Raw genomic sequence first — 26,817 nt, forward strand, 5'->3', positions numbered from 1 at the left:
TCCAGATGGTCTCTGCTCAGATCCAGGATCCAGGTGGAAATAAGCTCTCCGGGTCTCATTTCCTATGTCCTTCCCACCCCAGAGAACACCTGGGGACAGAGGGACGTAAGAGTGGTTCACCCTAGGGAATGTATGGTGTGACAGCTCAGGTTCTCCCCGTTTATCAGTTTACCCAGCTGGAGTGGAGCATTCCTCAGTCTGTGAAGGATACCTGAACCTTGCCTTCCCCTCCCAACCACACCTCTGCAGAGCATGATGAAGACTTGGGCCTTTTCCACAGAAATGAGCCGGTGCTGACTGCTTGCTGAGAATCTGCTATGAGCTGGGGCTTCGCTAGGAGCTTCTTTCTAACTCCCAACAGCCCTGCCAAAGAGATGCTCTTATTCTCATTTTCCAGGGGGTGAAAACTGAGGCCCGGAGAGGTAACGCAACGTGCCTAAGGACACACCGCTGCCGAGGGGCTGGGCTGGGACTAGAAGTGAGGCTGTCTGGCTGCAGGGCCTAAGCACAAAGCTTCCTCTGTGTGCCTCAAACGACTCCTGGACCCAGATGTGCTGGCACCTCCCTTCCGATTCTGGGTCCCTTGGCTCCAAAGGAAGCTGGACACTGGTGCCCAGAACACAACCGGGTCCTGACAAGTGCAGTCTGTAGGCTGTCTCCCTCCTGGGCTCGTGGTCAGAGCATCAGTTCATGGCTCAGAGGGGACTTGCCAGTGCTGTCATCTCCTGGCCTGACACGGGCATGGAAACTTCTCTGCTTATGGCTGGGGGGGGGGGGGGGGGGGGCGCGCTATGGAAAAAGTGAAAAGTACAAGCGTTTATATTACTCAGACCCAAAAGCAAACAACCGCATTTCCTTGGGTCAGCCCCGGCCCTCCTTGGTCTTCCCAGCCAGGGACGCCCTCAGGGTCCTGATGACTTCTGTTGCAATCACAGCAAAAGGGGAAGGCAAAGTCGATGCCTGTTTAGGTTCCTGCCTGTTTGGAGGCACCAACCCCCCCAAACTACATTGCCATGCCCTGCAGCTGCGAGAAAGAAAACCAGTGGCATAAACTGCAGAGGCAGGGTAACCCCAAGGCTCCCTGGGCCCCAAAACACCCTCCTGGCCAACACATGGTGCAGGCCACCACCCGTTCTGCTCCCATCACGCAAGTGTAATAGGTCAATGTCTATACGCTAGCATGGCACTTCAGGTGTTTCATTTCAGAGTCGACTGAACTTGAACCTGCCAGATACTAACTGGAAAAATAAAAAGAAGAATGGGCCTTATAACACAGAGAACACATACAGTATGATTATCTCATGGGTGGCAACAGCCTCCTGCCTCACCCACGGAGGTTGGGACCGGCTGGGCCAGGATCAAACCCAACCCATTAGAATTCAGCAAGACCCTGATCATGGGCTAGGCATCTCAGTTTATAACGCTTTTTAGAACAAAGAATAGTAGTTGAGCCTGGCCGGTGAGGCTCAGGGGTTGAACGACTACCTATGAACCAGGAGTCACAGGTTCGATTCCAGATCAGGACACATGCCTGGGTTGCGGGCTCAGTCACCAGTATGGGGAGTGCAGGAGGCAGCCGATCAATGATTCTCTCTCATTATTGATGTTTCTATCTCTCTCTCCTTCTTTCCCAGAAGAATAGTAGCTAATGTAGTACATTATTGGTATTATGGGTCAATTGTAGAAGTACATATCCTATGGTTCATGACTAATAATTAAACAGATTCTACCTACCAATAGGAGAAAGCATAACAGAGGCTGACTTTTAAAATCAGATTAAGCAAAAAAGAAAGAGGAGGAGGGTAGTGGAATTGAGAAATAGCAGCAGCCTGCCTTATGAGTGGTTTTCTTTGAGGGCCACCTCTGGAGCAGGTACAACGTGTCCTTCAAGAGGGACCATGCCCCTGGATTGGCACCTCCCCCTGAGGCCCAGCATTTTATTTAGGTACAGTACAAAAACTGGTCATAAAGTCTCGAGGCAGGAATAATACTAATATTTTAATGGATGGAGCCTTTTGATTACTTCTGGGATGTACTAAAGATGCAGTTTTATTCCATGAGAAATCAGAGACACAAGTCACCTAATCACGGTGTATCACAGGTGCACGTGCTGGGACCAGTGGAGATGTGGAGTTAGGTACCACACTCACTGTGGTTTTTGCACAGGGCACTGAACCATAACTGTCAATGAGCAACAACACAATGACCGTGTCATGTTTGTAGGATAATCTAGACAAACCACTTATTATATACATGTTCTTCATATATTCTCAGTGACATAAAGATATGTCCTCCCTGACTGCATCTACAAACTCAGTGCAATCCTGATCAAATAACAACCCTGTTGGGGTTCCACTGGAAGAGTTTGACTATGAGCGAATAATCAGGGAAAAACCTGAAAACATAAAAAAGGGAACTGGATGATCTCTGAAGGATCTTCCACCTTAAACATTAAGTGATCTGCAACAACATCCACTCACTCCATCCGTCTTCAGTGCCCATTCACTGCAGATCATTGAGGACCTGTGAGCCCTCGGTCCTATGGGACCTACCAGTGTGCTTGACAGACAGTAGGTGCTCAGCAGTGTCCCCTCAAGAGGGTGTGTACATTGTGCTCCAGAGACCCTGGTTCCCCAGGAACTGAAGGGAGAGGTCAGCAGCTCTGATTGTCATAAAAATGGTACTTGGCCCCTCTGCGGTCTTGGGGTTCGCACAGGAGGTAAGAATACGAAGGATCTCTAGCATGGGGAGCTGCAGAAAGCAGGGTAACCTGGGAGCCCCACTGGCGGCTCCTGCCAAGTGCCTAAGCGAGGCAGATGGGCATGCTGGATGTGGGAGGGACAGAAATGGATGTTTCATTGTGATTAAAGAGTCCTTTGTGGGAATGGCATTATTGTGGGTTAATGGTGGATAGTGGTTTTCTTCCTTGACTAATATCTTTGAATATTACATTAAATTGTTTTTAAGCCACGAGAATGGTTATTAAATTACTACCCTTTTGGAAAACAGTCTGGCAGTACATTTCTAGCGCTACATTTTTTGGCCCACGGCCTTTTCTGTTTTATTCTGTCCTTTATCTTCCCTTAGCCATGGTAGGCTGCCAGCTGGGCCCTAATTCTCCCATATACCTAGAAGAATTAAATTTAACCTTTGGAAAGGTTGTGACGTGTAAATATGTCACTCCTTTAGGGTTCCTATTTTAATTATAGACAATTATAGACAATTGTTAGGCATAAAGATGTTTGTGACAGTCTTATTTATAAGACTGGAAATGTGAAAATCGAAATGTCAAGAGTAGGAAAATAAATAAGTAAATTATGTTCTGTGAACTGAAAAGAATATATGGCAACCATTTACAATAATTGATATAGGCTGTGGGGAAATAAGTACACTCTTATGCATTCTTACAGGGAGCATAACTGGGTATAAATCTTCCAGAGGAAATTTTGCGAGTATGTATCAAGAGTCTGAAAAAGATGTGTACCTATGATTCGATTTTAGAAACCTGTCCTAAGGAAATGATTAAAAATGGGTTCCATTTGCAGCAGCAAAAGATTGTAGAGGAAAAAAAAAACCCTTAGATTTCCAGTAATAGGAAATCAGGTCAATGAATTATGGTACACCCCTTCCACAGAACACATCGCAACTACTTAAAAAGACATAGACATGTATTCTGTTAAACAAAGAAAGATGTTTGCCATCCACAGTTCAGTGAAAAAAGGCAGGCTACAGATGACTATGTGCATTGTGATTCCATTTTTGTCTATCTATATGTTCTGATTTGTCTTAATGAATAATTATTACTCGTGAAATCAAGAAGAAAAAATAACGTTAACCACAGTAGCAATGCAAGCCCTGTAGCAGCACAGAAAAATGCTTGCTCAATAACGGGAGGAAAGAGCAGGATGAAAATTGCATATGCTCTGTGATTGCAGATATGTAAAAATTATGGACTGTGACAAGAAAGGCACACCGAAAAATAGAAACAGCGATTTGTTAGGATGGGGAGATTACGGGTGATTTTCCATCCTTTCAGTTATTACGATGTTTGTGTCACTTTTATTTTTTTAAGTGGGAAAAAGAAGCCCTTTGAGACGTTTCCTCTCTAGCCTCTCCCCTCCTTGGAACAGTCGTCTTTGTGGAACACAGGCTGCTTACTAAAAAGAATGCCTGATAGGGAGCCTGCCTCTTTACAGCTTATTTCTACTTCTTCGTGAGATCTTCTCCTTTGACCGTCCCACACACTTCTACCCTGTCTTATCAGCCCTGACCCTTGACCCCAAGCACCCTGATAGTGTTGGGATAACCTGCCCCTTTTGGGCACCATGAACCCCGCCCATCAAACTTGCCAGCCTTGAAGCTTAATATCCCAGAGACTCACCAAGGCAGCAAGCCAAGCCAACATAAACCACTGGTAATGAATTGATGCATATTTGACCCCTCCCAAAACAGGCACTCATATACACAGCTCTTGGGAGTATGTTCCTTTATGGAAAACAAATTGGCAAATAAATCAAAAGCCTTTAAGGTGTTTACAACCTTTGCTCTAGCCATTATAATTCTAGGATATTATAAAATAATTAGAGGCTGGGTGCACGAAATTTGTGCAAGGGGCTTGGTGCTCACAGCCACGTGGCTTGCCTTGGCCCAAGGCAACTGCAGCCGTTGCCTCAGCCCTCACAGCCCCGGCTTCATCTGGAAGGTCATTCAAAAGGACATCTGGTCTAATTAGCATATTACACTTTTATTATTATAGGTAAGTATATGAAGATGGGGTGCAAAGATATACTACTCCATATTTTTTATGCCAGTAAAACATTGGAAACAATCTACATGTCCGGCAATGGAAGCTTGGTTAGATAAACTATGGCACATCATAAGGTGGCCATGTTAAATAGAGGCTACCCAGTTAAATTAGAATTTCAGATAAAGAACAAATAAATTTTTTTTAGGATAACTATGTGCCAAATACTGCATGGGATATACTTATTCTAAGTAACACCTGTTAATTGCTTATCTAAAATTCACATTGGAAGATAGTTGCACTAAAAAAAATTATCCATTGTTTATCTGAAATTCTATTTTACCTGGACATCTTATATTTTTATTTGCTAAATTTGGTCACCCTACACATCCCATAACAGAATACAGCCATTAAACATGTTTCGAGGCAGTGTCCTTGCGATCTTGGATCTGTCTCTTCCTTCCACAGCGTTTGGACGGAAAAGACCCAAGAAGGGATGCCCTCCTTCCAGCTTTCGGCCACTCTCCTGCGTCTTATCCAGTCACCACCTTCAGAACCACTGCCAAGACCAGCCAACATGCCATTTTATTTTTCCTACCTTAACTCCTTATTGACAAACAACCACGAGCTCCCAAAAGACTGCCTGGCCAACCTGCATTTGCAGGCCCCATACACCTACCTCTCTCTGGACTTCTATTTTGACCTGGACCATGTGGCTCTCGAGGGCATGAACCACTTCTTTGGCGAGGCAAGTTGGCGGAGAAGCAGCGTGAGGGCACCGAGCATCTCTTAAAGTGGCAAAACGAGCACAGTGGCCGCATTCTCTTCCAGGACGTGCTGAAGGCTCCCCAAGCCGAGGGGGTGAAACTCAGGCCGCCATGGCAGCCGCCCTGGCCTTGGGGAGGCACCTGAACCAGGCCCCTTGGAGCTGCAGGCCCTGGGTTCTACCACGCAGGCCCTCCGCTCTGTGACTTCCTGGAGAACCGCTTCCTGGATGAGGAGGTGAAACTCATGGAGAAGATGGGCCACCACGTGACTAACACCCGCAGGCTGCCGGCCTCCACTCTGCTCGAGTATCTCTTCAAAAGGCTCACCAGGCGCGACTAGGAGCCTTTGGAGCCCAGAGGCCTTTTGCCTGAGCCTCTTCCCGAAACTACTGGCCATTCTTTTAACCCTGAAGCCCTCTCCCATGCATTGGACCAAACGAAACAATGAAGCTTTTTGCAGAAAAACCAAACAAGAAAACCTCACGCTTTGAAGGCAGTGGCTTTCAAACTGTGTTTCTTCTCTCCCTCTACTCTGGCTAGAACTTCTCATCTTTCATCTATTTTATATGTTATTCTTCTACATAAGGTTTGGTTGAAATCACATAAAACAGTAAAAAAGAGTTTTAGGACATAACAATAAGAGACAGTGCTCATAAAATAATATGTAGATAAAAATCCGTTAAAAATAAGTATAATTCTAGATTTGCATGTACACACGTATAGAGAGAGAGAATGAGACAGGCAGATACCAGACATTCTGGAAAAAAAAAAAAAACTTAATAAAAATAGTCATTATTTCTGGATGTTGGGATTGTAGATGAATTTTAGAAGATTTCCAGAAGAACTTTTCAGATTTTCTGCTATGAACTAAATGCATTTACATTTGGAAAATAATTACTATTCCAAATATTCCCTCTCAAATGACATTAATACCTTAACATCATTAAGCCTTCATATCTATGATTCTTAAATCTGGAAGCTAAGAACTCTACGGAGATCTAATGCAATCTCTGTGTCCTTGTCTCAGGTGTATTCACACAAAAGTTTGTATACAGTTGCCCCTAGTATCTCTTGTTAAGATCCCCTCCGTAGATTCTAGAATGCCATTTCTTTACTTTGCCTGCTTTTGAAGTAGCTACTTACTCTGTTCCTGTGGTAGTGGTTCTGAACCTGTGGTAGTGAACAGTGGTCACACATCTACTCTGAGACCCCGCTAAAAGCAGCATCCATAAACCCACATGCTGCTGTAGGCAGTTGAGGAGGTTCACACACTCCCTGAGGTCCACTGTTGGGCTCCAGGTTTAGAACCCCTGGTGCAATCCCAAGCCTTGGCACTCACTGGAGCCCTGACTTGGCTAATTCCCTTTAGGACCAAACTGATTAAATATAGATTTTGAAAAAAGGGACAAAGCCAGGGATAGAATCTAGCTCAGCATTTCCAGGGCACTGCCACACAGCAAGCACTTCTGAAGCAGTGTGTGTGTGTGTGTGTGTGTGTGTGTGTGTGTGCGCGCGCGCGCATGCGTGTAAGAGAAAATGATACTAAGAAGAATTTATTTATTTATTCTTGTTGTTGTTTTTTTAGGAAGAATTTCTTGCACACAGAGTACTACTGAAAAGCATTAGAGTTGGGAGGATTCTACAAACAGGAAAAAGAACCAGAAGGAAAATCCTTACTTTGTATGATGCCTTGAGATGGCTGAATGGGGCAGGGAGGGGGAGTTGGGGTGGGATACAGGAGTATTGTGCCAACTCCAAGCTGGCTGTCCACTCCCTTTAATAGCTCTCTCAAACATCTGTACCATGAACCAACCACATGTATACTGCCTGAGAACCATGCAGGGGCCAATTGGCAAGGTGAGGGAGACGGCTGAGTAACTGGGAGGATGGCCTCATGGAGGGCTTAGCAATTTGGCAGTAGCTAGTAGAACATTAAATGTGCATGCCCTCCTGTCCAGCATCTCTACCTCTTGGTATCTCTTACAAACAAACAAATAAACAGACAAACAGCTTACCTACATACCCAAAGAGGCATATACTAGTACAGGGTGTTTTTTGCAGCATGTTAACCAACACAAATTTGTCTCTGATCCATTTTACATTTTAAACCAACACATAATCGCCAAACTATATGAACATAATATGATTTAGACTTTGCTTCAGGCAATGGGTGCACGATGCAGTGTGCAGATGATGTTTAACTGAGTTGTACACTTGAAACCTGAATGGTTTTGCAAACCAATGTCACCCCAATAACATCTATTACAAATATGTATTTGCATTTGTTTTCCAAGGGGAAACCACCACAGTATTCTGCATAGGGAAAGTTCTAAGCTCAGGCCAACGCTGCCTTTGTCTTTTTCCACTCAGTACTCACAGGATCACAAGGCCAGTGGGTGCCTAAGAGAGCCTTTGAACAGTGGCAGGCACGGTGGCTTTCAAACTCCTGGAAGATTAACAGGGATGCCATTCTGGTGGAAACAACTCTTGTTTTTTCTCTCTTTGCTTTCAGCTTAACAAAAAGATTTTAAAAGTTCATGTGGAAGAACAAACATCAGAAAAGAGCCCTGCCTCTCTCTAGTCCCTCTGCTCCCCAACCCCAAAAAGAAAGCAAAAAACAACGGAAGAGACTTGCTTTGCCAATTATTAAAACTCTTAGAAGCCTGATTTGTGTGGCTCAACATTTGAGCATCGACCCAGGAACCTGGAGGTCGCAGGTTCGATTCCCGGTCAGGGCACATGCCCAGGTTGCGAGCTTGATCCCCAATGGGGACTGTGCAGAAGGCAGCCAATCTATGACTTTCCCTCTCATCAATGGTTTTATTGCTCTCTCCCTTTCTCATCTTCTCTCTCTAAAAATTAATAAAAATATTAAAAAAAAAAATAAAACTCTTAGAAGACCCGAGTTCGGGAGCAGAGAATGTACTTGGAGAGAGGTATTAGGCAATAGGAAAGATAGCCATGGGGTGTAAAGAAAAAAAGGTTAAAAGTATGAGAAGATCTGGAAAAGTCTCGAGTCAGGGAGACAGCAGGGTATTAAGGAAGGAGTGACCGTGACCTATATTCTGAGGAGCCACAAGCCAGACCTCCAAGCAAGGGAGTCGGACACATGAGGAAACAGTGACACCACCTCCTCCTCCTCAGGCTGCTTTGGGCTTCCCGATGGCCATGGCTGTGGATTCTAAAACTTATGCAGTCCAGGCCTGCAGAGCTGCTGAGAAATTGGTCAATATTTACTATGAGATAATGGACCAAAGAAGATGGCACTGACCCGGCTGTATCTAGACAGGACCACTTTAATATGGAATGGAAATGTTACAGGGCTGGAAGCCTGAACTGATTTTTTTGAGGTGTGACCTTCTGCTGAATTCCAGATTAATATGTTAGATTGCCAACCAGTTCATGAGCAAGCTACCCCGGCCTAGAGTATAGAGTTCTTGTTGTGACCAGTGGAGCTGTGAGGCTTGATGGAAACAGACAGCCCTTCTTCAATCAGAACCTCCTGCTGACTGCTAGGACTGCTCCCGACAACACTGTGTGGAAGACTGAAAGGGACTTCTGCTGTTTTCAAGAGTAGGCAAAAGTAGCTAACGGGGCCGAAACCGGTTTGGCTCAGTGGATAGAGCGTCAGCCTGCGGACTGAAAGGTCCCAGGTTCGATTCCGGTCAAGGGCATGTACCTGGGTTGCGGGCACATCCCCAGTAGGGGGTGTGCAAGAGGCAGCTGATCGATGATTCTCTATCATCGATATTTCTGACTCTCTATCCCTCTCCTTTCCTCTCTGTAAAAAAATCAATATATATATATATATATATATATATATATATATATATATATATATATATATTTAAAAGTAGCTAAAGGGGGCAAAAGTCCATTCTCCTTTGGTCCAGTAGTTTCAGCAATACAGTTTATGTGAATTAATTAATTCATTCCATTGTGGTTTTAATTCCTAGCAGCTGCTAGTTTGGGCTCTTGCCCTTAAGAGCTTTAGTGCTAGTTTTTTTACATGCCCTATATACATTTTACTAATGACATTTTTTTTAAAAATGTTTTTATTTATTTCAGAGAAGAATGGAGAGAAAGGGGGGAGGGGAGAGAGAGAAACATCAATAATGAGAGAGAATCATTGATCGGCTGCCTCTTGGGGATTGAGCCCACACCGGAGCTGGAGATCAAACCTGCTGGGATTAAGCCTGCAGCTGAGATATGTTCCCTTGACCAGGGAATTGAACCTGCAACCCTTCTGTCTGCAGGCCAAAGCTCTAACCACTGAGCAAACCAGCCACGGAGGGATACCCTTAACTTCTAAGTCTTCCGTGTGAACTTCAGGCCAAAAGTCTCCCCTTACTTTGAGGGTAGCCTCAAAGTAAGTGATTCCCTTCCTGTGTTTTACACTGTGAACTACATTATCTTATTTACTCATTAACTTAGAAATTATTTAATTTTATGATTTGTTCTTTTAATTGACATTGTGAGCAAACAGATTTGCTTTAAAACATGGTCTAGTTATGTGGTTAAGGCTTTGTCTTTTTAACAGAAAACCAGAGAGCAGTAGATCTTCCCTAGCCCATAAACTTCAAAAGAACAAATTGATTCATTTTATGTTTCAACATCTAAAGAGAAAGAAATATAGTTTTGGTTTTTGGTTAAACTTTAAATGTATTTTCATTCTTGAATTTGTTGTTTTACTGTTTTTAAGCTACAAGTACCAACTTGGTACATTGCAGCTCAAAGTTAATATTTCTTTTTTTTATAATATTACTTTTATTTTTATCATTTTTTAAACTTAAATTCTTTATTGTTTAAAGTATTACACATGTCTCCTCTTCCCCCCCGCCACTGATCTCTCTCCAGGCCACTCCCACCCCCCAGCACATGCCCTCACCGCCCTACTGTCTGTGTCCATTGCCTATGCTTATATGCATGCATACAAGTAATTTCTTACCACTATATCTGAAAAACAGTAATTCATTTACTTTCCCCCAAAACAACACATTACATTTCTGATATATTAACAAAACAGAATTTAATAGGAGAAGTGGTATAATTGGAATTTAAACCACTCCTACTTATAGTATTAAATCAAAACTTATACTTTATTAAAAATGAACTGACTCTGATTTTGGATTGGCTTTTTAAAAACCACAGCTTTAACAGCCACAGTCAGAGTGCCAAGCACTGGCCTTCCTTTGTGGAGACCAGTCCCAGAAAGCTGCACATAATTGGCAATAAGTAACTTGAGCGGTTGTATACTATTTAGGAATTAAATGTCTTAAGACTTGTGTATGAACTGGTTTTTCCAAATGCTGTGTAATTTTTAAATGGCTAGAACTACTCTTCTATGAACTAGACTTTATTTTTGATATGTAAATATTTTTGTAACTTGAAAAAAAATTTTTGTCTTGATAAGTTTTCTAAACCAGCAACAACAATATGAACTTTAAAGTCACTATACCAAAAATATGGTCCTGGCTGAACATAAGACAAATGGATCAGTGGGACAGAATATAATCTAGAAATAATGCATACAAGAACACAGTGTATGATAAATTGGCATTCTAATTTGGTGTGAAAAAGGTAGTTTGGCATAAATAGTGTTGGCATAACTGGCTATTTATATGGAATAAAGCAAAATTAGGCTCTCACTTCATGACAGATACTAAAGTAAATCCCAAAGTAATTTAAAATATAAATATAAAAATCAATAAAAATATTATAATGAACCTTAGCAGAATAACCAGTGAGGAAGACCCTTAAAGAGGGTAGAAAGTACATAGCTATTAAGAAAAAAAATAGCCGAGACTGGTTTGGCTCAGTGGATAGAGTGTCGGCCTGCAGACTGAAAGGTCCCACGTTCGATTCTGGTCAATGGGAATGTACCTTGGTTGTGAGCACATACTCAGTAAGGGGTGTGCAAGAGGCAGCTGATCGGTGACTCTCTCTCATCAATGTTTCTAGCTCTATTCCTCTCTCTTCCTCTCTGTAAAAAATATATTATTAAAAAAAAAAAAAAAAAAAAGAAAGAAAGAAAGAAAAAGAAAAAAGTAGACTGGATTATCCAAAAATTAAGAATTTTCCTATGGCAGAAATACTATTAAAAATTTAAAAGACAAATGATATATCATTTAATACCTCAATATTTATACCATGTTTGACAAATAAAAGGTTAATTCCTTACTTTGCCAACACCATGATCTTGGGACTTCCAGCTTCTAGAACTATACAAATTAAAACTCTGTTGTTTGAGACAAAAAAAAAAATTAATCCCTAGAATATGCTAGGTCTCCCTCAAAATGATATGAAAAAGACAAACAATCCAAATAATAAATGGGCAAAAGATATAGACAACTCAATAAGAGGAGATGCAAACTGCCAAAGAATATACCAAACAATTGATAAGTAGGAAATGAAAATAAAGGAAGATGCCATTTTCATCTATCAGATGGCCAAAAATGAAGAAAAAATAATGGCCTTAACCAGTATAGCTCAGTGCAGAGAGCATCGGCTTGCGAATTCAAGGGTTCTAGGTTCGATTCCAGTCAAGGGCATGTACCTTGGTTGTGGTACATTCCCAGTAGGGAATGTGCAGGAGGCAGCTGATCGATGTTTCTCTCTCATCGATGTTTCTAACTCTCTATCCCTCTCCCTTCCCGTCTGTAAAAAATCAATAAAAGTATATAATAAATAAATAAGAAAGAATAATGATCTCCACAGCCGATGATATCAGGTAATCCATCAGGGAAAGGCACAGATATGAGATAATCACTTTGCATCTTCCTCTTGTTCAAAGATTAGAGAGCAGGACATTATGTTTCTATTAAACAAGAGGCAGGCAAACTTCTCATATATCTTTAAACAAAACAAGAGACCCCCACAGCTTGTGGGGCCTTCGGCCCCCACCCCAGACCCTGGGAGGGATGTGTTCCCTCTCCTCAGTAGGGGGGTGGGTGGGCCTCTGTGTGCATTCTGGGGTGTCAGTGGTGAGGGTAGCAAGTGACAGGGCTGCAGACCCTGGCAGGGCCTCCGAGGGACCTGGCCCAAGAGTTGACTCCACATGCCTTTTAGAAACTCTACAAAGCAGAAGTGAGCCTCAGATTCTGGCAGGCAGCCAGCCTGGGTTTGACTAACTTCACTCAGCCTCAACCTCTGCCCCTGAAACATGGGGACAGTGACAGAACCTCCTCCTCAAGGGCTTTCTGAGAATTCCATGAGCTGATTCCTGCAAAGCACAGTGCGGGCCACTCCCCAGATCCCAGATCTCTCACATCAATAGTCTCTCTCTCTCTCTCTCTCTCTCTCTCTCTCTCTCTCTCTCTCTCTCTCTCTCTCTCAGCTGAAACCTTTGCCACAAGAGCATCACAGTTCCACTTCTCCCTCCGCATCCCTCCCTCATGTCCAGTGAACCTGCCGCATGCAAGTCTCTGGCTCAGAGCCTGTTTCCCAGGGACCTAAGAGTCTAGGTGAGCTCCCTTAGGGAGCAAGGGAAGAGAGAACAAACAAGAAGACCAAGTCCTGAGTCAGGCCTGGGCCCTCCAAAGTGTCAGCATCAGGGAAGAGGAAGCCCCGGCACAGAGAAGGGGAGGGAATGGCTGTCACCTCTGGTCTCTCAGAAACCAAGAGGGACAGTGACTGAAAGCATCAAAAATAGCCTCTAGAGCCCTAGCTGGTGTGGCTCAGGTGGCAGGAGCATCGTCCCACACCGAAAGGTAGGTTGTGGTTTGATTCCCGGTCAAGGCACGTACATGGGTTGCAGGTTTGATCCCTGGTCCCGGGACTGGGGTGCATGGGAGGCAATGGGTTGATGTTTCTCACATCAGTGATTCTCTCTCTCTCCATTCCCCTCTCTCTAAAAAAAAAAAATCAATGAAAATGTCCGTGGGTGAGGATTCAAAAGAAAAAGTAGCTCATAGAAAAGAAGGATGAGGACTGGGAGGTAACAAGGGGATCCAGGCCCATGGAGGTCATTGGTGACCTTGACAAGAGCATTGAAGAGAAACGGTAGGGACAAAAACCTGCTTGGAGTGGATCGAGAAAGAATGGAAGGAGAGAGGCAGCACAGCAAGCACAAACAACTCTCTCCAGGACTTCGGCGATTTTAACGACAGCCCAGAGACCCGGAAACGGCATGCCGCTTCCCCAGGCCACCACAGGCAACGTAACGGGTCCCCAGGGATGGACACTCACCCTGCCCCCTCAACCTCAACCTCACACAGACCTAGTACCTCGTCCAGATTTTCCAGTTGTTTTCAGAGGGCGGGCCGCTCTGAGACACCAAAGCTGGAGGCAGAAGTGCAAGGCCGTGGCTTTGGGTGATGTCTAGAGCTGAGCCTCCGCATCTCTGAGGACACAGGATGATGCTCTCACCCCTGGAGATAATAAACCTCTGCAGGACAGAAGCCTCAGCCTCCTCAGTCACACCCTGGGTCTACACCACAGCGCCACAGAACCTACCCAATTCAGGCTCTACCAGATCTTCCCACTGGGCCCCGAAATTTGGCTTAGTCATTTGTCTTCTGCCACAAGGACTGCTTACTCACAAGAGCTGTTGCCACGGCAACCAAACAGCCAACCTGCTGTTCCAGCTCACAAGCCATGAGCCTCCTGCTGCTGCTACTTGGCTTGGCTAACCCGGGGGAGGTACCCCCAAAGTCTGAGAGGCTGGAACATGGTGGGGGGATGTGGGAAGTGAGAGAGGGGAGCAGGAGGGCATTCACGACGGCAGAGTGCAGCGTTTTTTGCAGTGGTTTTGTAAATCCGCAACAGGCTGGGGCTGGGAGAGCTGCAAAATGACTCGTGCCAGAGGGGTCCCCACATCCTCTAGTGATGCTAGCCACTTCTCCGCGAACACATCCCTCACTCCTGCCCTCCTCTCCTGCCAGCAGGAGGGGGAGGCCCTCCAGGGGCAGAGAGGGGGCCACAGCGCCAGGAAATCCTGCAAATGCAGCTGATGGACCTGAGATAGCCCCCTCCCCCTGCCCCCACCTCCCAAGACAGAGTGGGTCCTCTGGAGCCGGTGTTGGTGAGCCCCAAAGTTGCTCTTGAGGGACTCTAACCCCTGTGTCCTCCTGACTCTTCCCCAGAAAGCGGTTATTTCTTTGAACCAGTCCCAAAGGTCTTTAATCCGAGGTGTATTTTAGTGACCGGGGGTTCTAAAGTCACACAGGTAAGAATTCCAGCCTTGGCTCCTTCGCTTGCCACCTGTTTAACTTTAGGCAAACTACTCAACCTCTCTAAGCCTCCATCTCTTTAGCTGTGACGCAGGATGAGCATCGTACCAATACACCAAAGTATTTCAATGAATAACTGAGACTGAGTCAAGGGTGCAACACACAGCGCCTGGCACCCCGCAAGCTCACGGTCAGTAGAGAGTATTATCGTTATCTCCCATCCAAGTGCTAACCAGGCCCAACCCTGCAGAGCTTTCGAGATCAGACGAGATCCGGGCGCATTCAGGGTGGTATGGCCGTAGACGAGAGTATTATTATTATCATTATCATTTCTATTTATCATCACCATGAATGAGGATTATGTTGATTAACAGACCCAGAGGTCAAAGACATGAGTGAGATTTTAAAGAACTGAAAAAGAGTCTGGCTGGAGTGGCTCCGTGGCTTGAGTGTGGTCCTGTGCACCAAAAGGTTGCTGGTTTGATTCCAGGTCTGCGCACACACCTGGGTTGCGGTTTGGTCCCTGTTTGGGGACCGTATAGAAGGTAACCGATCAATGTTTCCCTCTCACAGTGATGTTTCTCTCTCTCCTCTCTCTCATATCAATAAAAACATATTTAAAAAAAAAATACACTGAGAATGACGAAAGCAAACTTCAGCGTAGTATATATGTTTAGTATCACTTTTGCTTTAAAGAATTAAGTCAATATCTTTTTAAAAAAATGTATTTTTATTGACTTCAGAGAGGAAAGGAGAAGGAGAGAAAGAAAGAAAGAAACATCAATGATGATAGAGAATCATTGACCGGCTGCTTCCTGCACCCATAACCCGGGCATGTGTCCTGACTGGGAATCGATCATGACCTCTTGGTTCAGAGGTCGAAGCTCAACCCCTGAGCCACCGCGGCCGGGCAATAGTGGATATCTTTGGATGATGGCATTATGGTTATTTTTCTTGTGTTTTTTTTCCCCCCCAAGTTTTTTGGACTGAATAAGTATAACCTGCGCAATAATTTTTTTTCTAAGAGCATTTAACAAAAATAAAAATTTAAAGATTAGAAGTGAGTATTACAAATGAGCTACAGATTAAAAACCATTGAATGGTAGGTATATTTTAAACAGGTAAGTTGTATGGTATATGAATTCTATCCCAAAAGGACTGTTAACAAAATGCCTTAAAAATGATTCCAGGTGTGCAGGGAATAACCCATTCAAAAATTCTTTACATAAAAATGTATAACCTAAAGCAAAATAAGAAGAGAAAGAAAGAAAATGAGGCAAGAACTAAAAAGCAGAACTATATGTGAAAACTGAAAAGCTGAATGACTCACTCCATTGGCGAGGCAATAGAAACCAAATACTGCGTATACTGCTGGAGGGATATAAATTGGTACAACTGCCAAAAAGAGAAAAATCAATGAAATTACAAATGCTACCAAGGCATTTACTCTCTGACTCAGCAAGTCCATTTTAGGAAATTCATCCTATAGATATTCTCCAGTGAGAAATGATGGACCACAGCATTGCCTGTTACTAAAAACAACACTGGAAACAGCCCAAAAGCCCACCAGTAGGTGGCAGGGTCAATACGTTATGGTACATCCATACAATGAAACAATATAAAGCTGTGAATATAAAAATAAAGAAGGAATCTGACAATCTTCTGATATGGGAAGACTTCTAAACTATAATATATGATTAATTGTAAAAAAAAAAATCAAGGAACAAACAGGATATATAATAGATATGCTTGCCCTTTAAGTAAAAAGTGGGCAAAGACTATAGGTTTATATTTCCTTACATATGCATTCTGGAAAAATACATAAAAGTAAGAATAGCTGAATGGCACTGAGTGAAAACATAGCAGATGGGGGAATAGAAGTTTCAAGAGTGAAACTTTTCACTGTGTATCTTTTTAACTATTTGATTTTAAAATCTTATGAACAAACTACCTATTAAAAATTAAATAAAGCTGAAACCGGTTTGGCTCAGTGGATAGAGCGTCAGCCTGCGGACTGAAAGGTCCCAGGTTCGATTCTGGTCAAGGGCATGTACCTTGGTAGGGGGTGTGCAGGAGGCAGCTGGTCAATGTTTCTCTCTCATCGATGTTTCTAACTCTCTATCCCTCTTTCTTCCTTTCTGTAAAAAATCAATAAAACATATTTTAAAGAATTTAAATAAAACTTCATATGCTTAAAGGAAGAAGTTAAAGAGTAAAATGATATGATAGTTGGGTGGTGTCTGGATGAAACAGAAGGGTGGATGTTAATGTTAAATGTTGAAGCTGATCTGTGGGGGTTCATGGTATGTTTGGAATTTTTCATAACAAGTTATTAAATATTTAAAAGGTCTAAGGATAGAAACAATCTACTAAGACTATCGGTTAATAATACGGATTTTGTAATCAAAGAAAACACGATTATCTTTAGAGAAACATCAAAAGTAATGTCCATCACTAGCTACACGTTTCCCCTATCTTTCAGGTAATCTGTGGATACCGTCCCAATAGAACTTTCCTTGTTTTGAGGCAAACCACTCAGAGATCCAATTTTCTACTTCTTTGTATGTTTTGAAGTGCTGCTGAGAAAGTGCATGTGCTATTGATTGGAACAAGTGGTAATCTAAAGGAGTAAGGTCTGGTGAATACGGCGGTGGGTTAATACTTCCCAGATAAGATCTTTTAACATGTCTTTAACTGGTTTTGAAGTGAGTGACGGTGCATCATCATGAAGCAAAATTACTTTGCTGTGTCTTCTGGCACATTCTGGTCGTTGCACGATCAAAGTGTGGTTCAAACTGATTATTTTTTTGTTGGTATCAATCAGTATTAATGGTTCCACCTGGTTTTAGAAGCTCATAATATACCACACCTTTCTGATCCCACCAAAAGCAGAACATTGTCTTCTTTCTGAAGTGATTTGGCCTTGTAGTCGATGTTGATGGTTGACCTGGATCAACCCATGATTTTTGCATTTTGGATTCTCAAAATAAATCCACTTTTCATCACCAGTCACAATTCGATGCAAAAAAGACTTTCTTTCATGCCACTGAAGCAACATTTTACTGATGACTTTTCAGTTTTCTATTTGTCTTTTGTTCAGCTGATGTGGCACCCATTTTCCTTCCTTTAAAATCTTTCCCATTGCTTGTAAACAATTGGAAATTGTTTGCTGAGCAACGTTTAATCTTTCTGCAAGTTGTTTTTGAGTTTGACATGCATCTTCATCCAATAATGCTTGTAATTGTTGGTCTTCAAACTTTTTCGGTTGACCTGGATGTTCTTTGTCTTTTACATCAAATCCTCACTTTTAAAGCATTTAAACCAGGGTTCACAAATATCTTGAGATGGAGCATGCTCACCAAAAGCTTCCCCAAGTATTCAGAAGCACTTTTCTTTAAGATAAAGTAATGAATTAAAACTTCCTGCAAATGCTCTTTTTTTGGTACAAAATTTGACATTTCTAAGTGTAAGAATATCTATAATGTTAATACCTTCAGCAAATTTGACATAAGAAGTTTTGAAGCTTGTTGTCAATACAACAAAAGAGCTTACATATCAAATCACAAGGGTCCCAGGTTCGATTCCGTTCAAGAGTATGTACTTTGGTTGTGGGCACATCCCAAGTACGGGGTGTGCAGGAGGCAGCTGATTGATATCTCTCTCTCATTGATGTTTCTAACTCTCTATCCTTCTCCCTTCCTCTCTGTAAAAAAATCAATAAAATATATTTCTACACTTGATCTTAGCCAAAAGGCCGAGAAGCGATAATAAAATATATTTCTAAAATAAAAATAAAAGTAAGGGAATTGGGGCTACTAAGAGGTGATAGTGAGTCCTAGCATTAGACTCACTAACTTAAAAAGTCAGCTCTTCCAGGTTAGCTAGGCAAGCTATGTTACCTTCCAATGTCCTAATCCATAAAGTAGGTCTGTAATAATTAATGCTTACTGTATTGCCAGGCACTGTTCCAAGTTCTTCACATGCAGTAAGCCTCACAACTGTTCCATGGTGGGGGTTACCGCATTTCACACATAGGAACCTGGACACAGCGAGGTTAGGTGACGTGCCCATGGCCACACGGGTCACACATCTAGCAAGCAGCGGAGCAGGCAGTCTGATGTTGAGGGCCACGTGCTTAACCACTGCCTGGCACTACCTCCCAAAGACACCACTAACTGAGGTTATTATGAGAACAAAATAAAAACAATTCATACAAAGTACTAAAAAAAAAAATGCTAGCCAGGGAAGAAACCACTGTCTGATAGACTCAAATGGCTTGGGTTTGTCTAATTGTATTTGGAAGTGTTTGGAGGGTATAAAAAGCCAAGCCCGTGTAAGGAATAGTCTGTCAGAAAGGAAAGTGCCAAACCTACAGAGTAGCCATAAAGGAATCCCTTTTATGGTCTAGACTTGTGGTCGGTAAACTCATTAGTCAACAGAGCCAAATACCAACAGGACAATGATTGAAATTCCTTCTGAGAGCCAAATTTTTTTAACTTAAACTTCTTCTAATGCCACTTATTCAAAATAGGCTCGCCCAGGCCTTGGTATTTTGTGGAAGAGCCACACTCAAGGGTCCAAAGAGCCGCATGTGGCTCGTGAGCCGCAGTTTGCCGACCATGGGTCTAGACTTTAAGGGATGGAGAGAGGAGAGAAAAGTCAACGCAATTCCTCATGTGTACTAGAAGGGTCGCTAGGAGAGGTGGGGACGGGTCCTGGTCTCCCTGAGTTGCATCCTCACCAACTTAGCTGTCTGCACAGCTGGTACCTGGGGTCATCCAGTGGAGAGACGTGGGGAAGTCGGCGTGAAGTCCCACCCGTGGATTTGGGGACAAACCTCAAATACTTCTATGTAAAATTTAAAAATATCAAAACCTTACCAAAATAACAAAGACAAGCCCTCCAAAAAGAACCTCGCTGCCCAGCCGGCGTCGCTCAGTGGCTGAACTTTGACTTATGAAGCAGGAGGACACAGTTCGGTTCCCAGGGCACATGCCTGGGTTGCGGGCTCAGCTCCTTATAGGGGGCATGCAGGAGACAGCCAATCATGGACTCTCTCCCATCATTAATGTTTCTGTCTCTCTCTCCCTCTCCCCTCCTCTCTGAAATCAATAAAATATAGATATTCTCCACCCTCATTTTCAAGGGCTGGTAATTTTCTGAGACCGATACCATCTGGGTTGAGATCTTGTTCCCAGCCCAGAGGCGAGGTGTACAGGGAATTTTCCCCAGCCGGGCTGAGTGCCAGAAGGTGCTTCAGAAATCACATCCTTAATATGGATCTTTCTTTTAATTTTTTAAAATATATTTTTATTGATTTTTTACAGAGAGGAAGGGAGAGAGATAGAGAGCTAGAAGCGTCGTCAATGAGAGAGAAACACTGGCCAGCTGCCTCTTGCACACCCCCCTAGCGGGGATGTGCCTGCAACTAACGTACATGCCTCTGACCGGAATCGAACCTGGGACCTTTGAGCCAAACCGGTTTCAGCTAATATGGATCTTTCAATCACTCTCCACAACAGCATCTTGGGGACAATGAGAGCCTTACTATTTTTATAACCTTTTCATTTGCTTCCGTGAGTTTAAAATCAACAGTGAAACCCAAGGGCAAAGCCTATTCCCAAGTCTTGTTGTCTCAGCTCCTCTGGGGAGGCACCAAAGACATGGATGACCTGGAGTCTGCCCTGCAGAATGCTCCCAGGGCCAGGGGTTCAACACTGATGTCTTGGGACAGTTTTCTGTCCCCTCCTCTTCCTCTAACCCATAACCCCTCCTTTTATTTGCCTGCAGGGCAATCCAAGATGTTGGCTTCCTGAGACAACGGATACTTCTCCTGGGAGAATTGAATTAGGCAGAAGGTCTGCCTCCCAGGAACCTTGCAAAGATCGGGGAGATGGTGTGGGACAAGGCGCAAACATGAGCATCTGATGATAAAGCTGCACACCTAGGTACGCAGCAGTAACCAGTGTGAAAGAAAAGAGCCACATGCTAACCTGACAGGCTCAGGGAAGGCCTGCATGGCAGTCTTGCAAACTCAGAGACCTAAAATAACCACAAAAGATGGTTTGAAAATTTAATATCTAACTACAAACAGGTTATAGTGGGTAGTCATGTCCCAGATATTTCACCTGACAAAGATTAACTTCGATCTTTATTGAGCCCATCTGCCCTTCCAGCCTCTAAGATAGCTTATCTGTGAGATGTCTGGGTAACTTGTAACTTCCTTTTTACCCCGGACCCCTCAGAGCACAACAAATGGCCTCGAGACATTCCCTCATTGTTATTGTTATCAAGTTAATTGCCAACTGTTAATACATTAGAGCACATGTGTCAAACACAAGGCCCGAGGGCCAAATCCGTCCCGCCAGGCCTTGCAATGTGGCGCTGTCATCACTGCACTCCGCTGCATTTCCTCACAATGACAGTTTATGACTGTTCAGTAAACCATTCGGCCTGCGATTTAGGCTGGATTCTAGATTTTGGCCCCTTCTCTGATTGAGTTGACACCCCTACATTAGAGTATCCTGTCTCTCCCCCCCCCCTTCCGCTCTGTCGCACCTCCCTAATCTATCACCAGTGAATTTCATGTAACTCACCTACGTCCCTTTCCTTTGATTGCAATGTATAAATATAGAAATGTAACCCGCCATTCTCCGGAGCATTATCTCAATCCGTTAAGGTTCTGCTTCCCGGCAGACGTGGACAGTTTGGCTCAAATAAACTCACAAAAATTCTTTACAGGTTTCAATGTTTTTTTTTCCGTTAACACCGGCATTGTGTCACTGTCTCTTGCTTTTAAGAATCTTACACATTAGGTCACTGACACTGACCAACAAAGCACATTTGTTAACTATGAAACAATTTCTACCAGGGGCACAAACAACAGAAGCCCAGCACCCACTTCCCCCTGCAAAGAGGACTCTGGTTTCCTTTTAGGGAATTCTCTCTCTCTTTAAATCTTTATTGTGGAAAGTATAGATGACCTCCTCCCCCCCATTAACTCTTCCAGGCCACTGCCATCCCCTCCCCCCCAGGCCCTCACCACCCACGGGTTATGCATATAAGCCTACAAGTTCATGGATTGATCTCTTCCCACCCATCCTCCCCTGCTTTCCCTCTGAGGTTCAACAGTCTGTCCATGCTTTTTATGTCTCTGGGTCTATTTTTTGACATCAGTTTATTTGGTTCATCAGATTCCACACATGAGTGAGACCATGTGATACTTATCTTTCTCTGACTGGCTTATTTCGCTCAGCATAATGCTCTCCAGTTCCATCCATGCTATTGCCAATGGTAAGAGTTCTTTCTTTTTTATTCCACTGTGTAGATGTACCACAGTTTTTTCTATCCACTCATCTGCTGATGGGCATTCAAGCTGTTTCCAAATCTTAGCTATTGTAAATTGCACTGCTGCTATGAACATAGGAATACATGTGTTCTTTCTGATGAGTGTTTCGGGTTTCTTAGGATATAGCCCAAGAAGTGGGATCACTGGGTCAAATGATCTCTAAGAGCGACCTCATGGGGTGGGAAGGGGATGTAAATCTAAAGGACTCACCTCTCTCACCACCAACATCACCACGACCTTGCAGGTCCCTTTAAAGACTTCCCACTTCTTCCCACCAAACGACAACCACAGGAGTTAAGCTGGGCCAACCAGGCCTTCCCAGGCCTTGAGCTTGAGACCAGCAACAGAACGATAGTGCCTACGCCTTCTAGCAAAGTGAAGCTTTCAGAGGTCTTGACCACCTGACCCAGCTGGTTCCCAGCCTCCCAGGACCCTAGCCATTCAGCCCCCTAACACTCATGTTTGCCATGCTAACGCCAAAACGGTGGTCTCTTCAAAGCAATGACTTCCTACAGGCTCAGCCGTTCTCAGCCTCTCCAAAGCCTCAGCCTCCCTCACAGGCCCCCAAGGGAAAACAAAGGCCTCTGTCCACTGCTGACCTGGGCTTTTTATCCAGGAAAAAAGCCCATGTCAACATCAGACCCAAACACGAGCATGGGTCACACCACGCTCCCTGCCTCTGGGTGCCGACTTTCCCAGACCCTGGGTGAGTTTTAAGTTTCTGATGCTACAGAAATGGACTGATTTTTCAATCCACAAACGTCTGGGTGGATGGAAACCTACAGAAACGCTCTGGTCCTTGAGGACGTACCGGTGAGGTCCCCTGAATTTCATGATCTCCGAGTGACCCCAGGTGGGGAACTCGTGAGGTCTGGAGGGCCAGGCGAGGCGCTCTCTCAGTGAGGAGGCACCGAGGCAGGGCCGGCCCCTGGAGAGGTGTGGTCCCGTGGGCCCAACATGTCAGTGTGAGTTGGGTTTGGTAGCCTCTCCACTTACTTCATTCACCACCGATTGCGTCAGCGGCTTCTTCGCAGCTGGCTCGCAACTCTTTCTGATTGCGTAACGGTTTGCCCTAATGCAGAACAAATGTCCCGAGCTTTTCCAAAGAGGAAGCAGGGCAGGGTGGGCAGCGCTGTGGCTGGGAGGCCTGGATCCCAGCCCTCATCTGCCCAAACAAGAACCCAGCTGTGTGACCCTTTCCCAGTCCTTTCCTCCCTTTAAGGCAGGCCACTAGGCGGCCTTCGGGCTATTTCCTCTGACTCTCCAGGCCCTTCTCCCAGTCCCCAGGGAAGCAGGGTGTGGGGGCTGGGAGAGGCGGTGGCGGGAGCCTTGGCCAGTGTGCTTTGGACCTGCAGGGTCACTGATCCCAAGAAACATTTTGGTTCCTCAGCACCACAGTCTTTGAGGACTCGGGAGGAATCAGGGACAATTCAGAGTTCCTGATCTATGAAGGGCCTTCCCCGAGTCCTCAGAATTAGTCACTCAACACCCAGATATGGATCAGCTGGAGAATTTTCTAGTGAGATTTGGGCCCCGCAGTTAGGATTTTCAGTTAGTGTATCTCCCTTAGAGGCAGCTGCACCATCTCATTCTGATGGGACCGCCGTTTTGGAGTTAGCAGATCTGAGCACAAGAGGTAGTGTAGCTCAAGAGAAAAAAAAAAAAAACTGTGGAGGTCGGAAAGGCAAGGTCTGTATTGGCTCTGCTGCTGCTGACCAGATTGCTGTTCACCATCAGGCAAGTCACTTAACCTCTCTGAGTCGTTTTCCTCAACAGCAAAATGAAAGAATTGGACTTCTATTCACTTATTTATTATGTATTTCCTGTATCATTAAACACGAGGAGACAAGACATTCAGAGTTTTGGAAAAGAGGGACGGGATACCCCCAGCACCAGTGAGGGACCCCAGGATCCCGGAACAGTTGTAATTAATTGCCCTGCTGAATTTCCAGCTGCACCAAAATGGAAGCACCATGAGCTGCTCAGTTCTCACTGTTCACCGAAAGAAAGTTTACCCATCAGTCAGGAGAGAGAGGCTTCTTTTCTGCATTCAGTTCTATTAAATACAATCGTCTCAAACTTTCATTCAGACAGGGAACCTTTACTGAGCATCTGGGAGAGGACCCTGCCCCGTGCCTGCAGCAGCAACCAGCCCGAGGCCCAGGTAGGGACGGAGGCCCCAGTAGAGATGGTGATTTTATCTCGGGGATTCTCACATAGCTGAATAAGACAATGGTGACAGTACAAAGAGGCTGAAAGGGGCTCTAGCAGTGAGGGTGTGGCAGCAGAGCTGTGAATCTACAAAGACTTTCCAACAGCGAGCAACATCACCAATCACTGACGGGTATGCCAGTGGCCTGGTTCATGTGGGGACTTGATCTGGAAAACCAGGAGTGTGAGCGACTCACAGATCCTGGAGACTCTCTCAATTACTAATCAACTCATCCAGCTTTTGACGGGAGTCAGATACTGGTCAAGAGATGCTGAGCAACCTGCAGCAGGTCTGGTCCTAGTGCCCTGTGCTTTTGACTGGAGAAAGAGCAAGTCACATAAACTGATGAAAAAAAAAAAAAAAAAGATCCAGAGACAGAGAAACATAGGACAGACAGTCAAATTTCAGAGGGAAGGCAGGGGAGGGAATGGGGGTTAAAAGATCAACCAAAGGACATGTATGCATGCATATAAGCATAACCAATGGACACAGATACTAGGGGGGTGAGGGCATGTGCGGGAGGGAGGGAGGGGGGAAGAGGGGATGTAAGGGGAGGGAGGTGGCCAGGGAGAGGTCAATGGGGGGAAAAGGAGACATATGTAATACTTTAAACAGTAAAGAATTTTTTTAAAAAAATTTAATACCTAAAATAAGAAATAAAAAAAGAGCAAATCATGTTGCAGTGGCAGTCAGTGACTTTCTTTCTTATTAAAACTTTCACATCTCACTATAAACATTTTCAAATGTGCTGAAAGCCTTAAAGAATTATATAGTAACCACCAAATATCCACCATCTATATTCTACCATTAGCGTTTTTGCTGTATTCGCTTTATCATGTATCTATCCTTCTATCCACTCTTTCATTCATCAATTAATCAATCCCTCTTAGTTTTTTTGGTGTATTTAAAAGAAAGCTGCAGACCTCAGTATACTTCACCCCTAAATACTTCAACATGCATATCGTTAACTAGAGTTCAAAATTTGTTTTGGCAAGATATATTGATCTTAAGAGTGCCTTTAGATGAATTCTGATAAATGCATACATCTGTTAACCTAAATCCCTCCCAAGAAACAGAACATAAATATCACTCCAGAGTTCCCTCGTCCTCCCCTTTGTAAGGCACTCTGCCCATGCTCCACCCACACATCCCCTGCTGCCCTAATCTGTGTTCTGTGCCCTGTGATCCTGGTCACTTTGCCACAGCTGGACCAGAGTGGACACCTGATCCTAAAGTGGTCATCCAGGTGTTGGCCAGTGGACCTTTAACTTCTGTGCCAGGCTCAGTAGGATGAGCTGGGCAGTCAGAGTCTCTCTCGGGAGGGGGGAAATGGAGAGACTGCCTGGCTGGGCAAGGACCCTGAGCTGATGGCCATGAGGCAGATCTGGGGTTGGGTCACCATGATCTCGCACCATGTGCAAAAGTACAGGGAAGCCAGAGCTAGTGGGGAACGTGAGGTGACTGACACACAGAGCCTCTGTGTGAGGGACATGCCCCTGGGGGAGGGACGGGAAAGACGGCCTCAGTTTCCTTTCTTTGCAGCTGCAGGCCCAGGCCCCTCCTCTGAGCAACTGCCACAGCCCCCCTAAAATGCAAATGCACATGCTGGTCCATAGGACAGTTGCTATGAAAATTAAAGAATCTTTCTTAAGTGGGAAAGTGGGATGAAGTGGGATGGCACTGCTCTGCTCCCTGTGGCTGCAGAGCAGGCACCTCCCCTGAGGAAGCACAGTGGGTGCTGCGATGGGAGATAAGGAAGAGGTTGGGGTCTCCAATGTTCCCTGCAACCTCTGAGAAGTTAGGGTGATCCTAGTCCCAGGAGAGGGTCAGAGATGCTGTAGCAGGGCAGGTGTGAGCACCCCAAGGTGGGAATCCATTTTTCCAAACCAGGAGGGGCATGGCTGAGCAGAATCATTCCTCCTAGGTATGTCCTCCCTGGTATTTTTTCTTTTTAATCCTCACCCAAGGATAAGAAGGATAAGTTTTGTATGTTTTTTGTTTTGTTTTGTTTGAGAGAGAGAGAGAGAGAGAGAGAGAGAGAGAGAGGGAGGGATATGCCCTGAGAATTGAACCCACAACCTTTCAGTATACAGGATGACACTCCAACCACCTGAGCCACCTGGCCAGGGCTGTCCTCCTGGTCTGTATCCATGCCTCTGTCATCATCTATTCCCCCACAGGACTGCAAGCACCTTGAAGACAAGGGCCAGGATGCCTTGTTCACCTCTGATTCCCTGGCACCCTGCAGGGTGCTTAATGCAGAGTAGGTGTTTAATGAATATATCTTAAATGAATGAGGACACAACACAGGGAGGCTGAGAAATCGGAGCACGTAATTAAGGGAGCAGTTACCAAGTGCCACGCCCCATTCTAAGAACACTACTTTTAGTAAATAACCAAACCCTGTGAGGTGGGTATGAGGCACAGGAAAGTTAAATAACTTGCCCAAGGTCACACAGCTCGAAGGTAGTGGAACTATATTTGAACCCAACACTTATAGACTCCCGAGTCCATGGTCTTAACTCCCGTGATGACCGCCATCCTATCTGTCCTGGAAAAGCTTCCTGTCATGTTAC

General features: G+C 44.5%; 1 protein-coding gene, 1 long non-coding RNA gene and 1 pseudogene across 2 annotated transcripts in view; all 3 read right to left on the reverse strand.

Annotated features, from left to right (window-relative positions):
• Positions 1 to 26,817, reverse strand: part of GALNT16 (polypeptide N-acetylgalactosaminyltransferase 16) — an 83,712-nt gene that overhangs the window by 39,085 nt on the left and 17,810 nt on the right. The window lies entirely within an intron of this gene.
• On the reverse strand, positions 1,158 to 20,988 carry LOC123652063. Its single transcript, XR_006741145.1, has 3 exons — positions 20,810 to 20,988; positions 8,312 to 8,316; positions 1,158 to 1,168 (listed from the first exon to the last, which is right to left on the reverse strand). It is a non-coding gene; the product is annotated as an uncharacterized LOC123652063 (long non-coding RNA).
• LOC118709678 lies at positions 18,272 to 18,447 on the reverse strand (annotated as a pseudogene).

Source organism: Pipistrellus kuhlii, unplaced genomic scaffold, assembly GCF_014108245.1.
Source record: "Pipistrellus kuhlii isolate mPipKuh1 unplaced genomic scaffold, mPipKuh1.p scaffold_m20_p_1, whole genome shotgun sequence".
NCBI lineage: Eukaryota > Metazoa > Chordata > Mammalia > Chiroptera > Vespertilionidae > Pipistrellus > Pipistrellus kuhlii.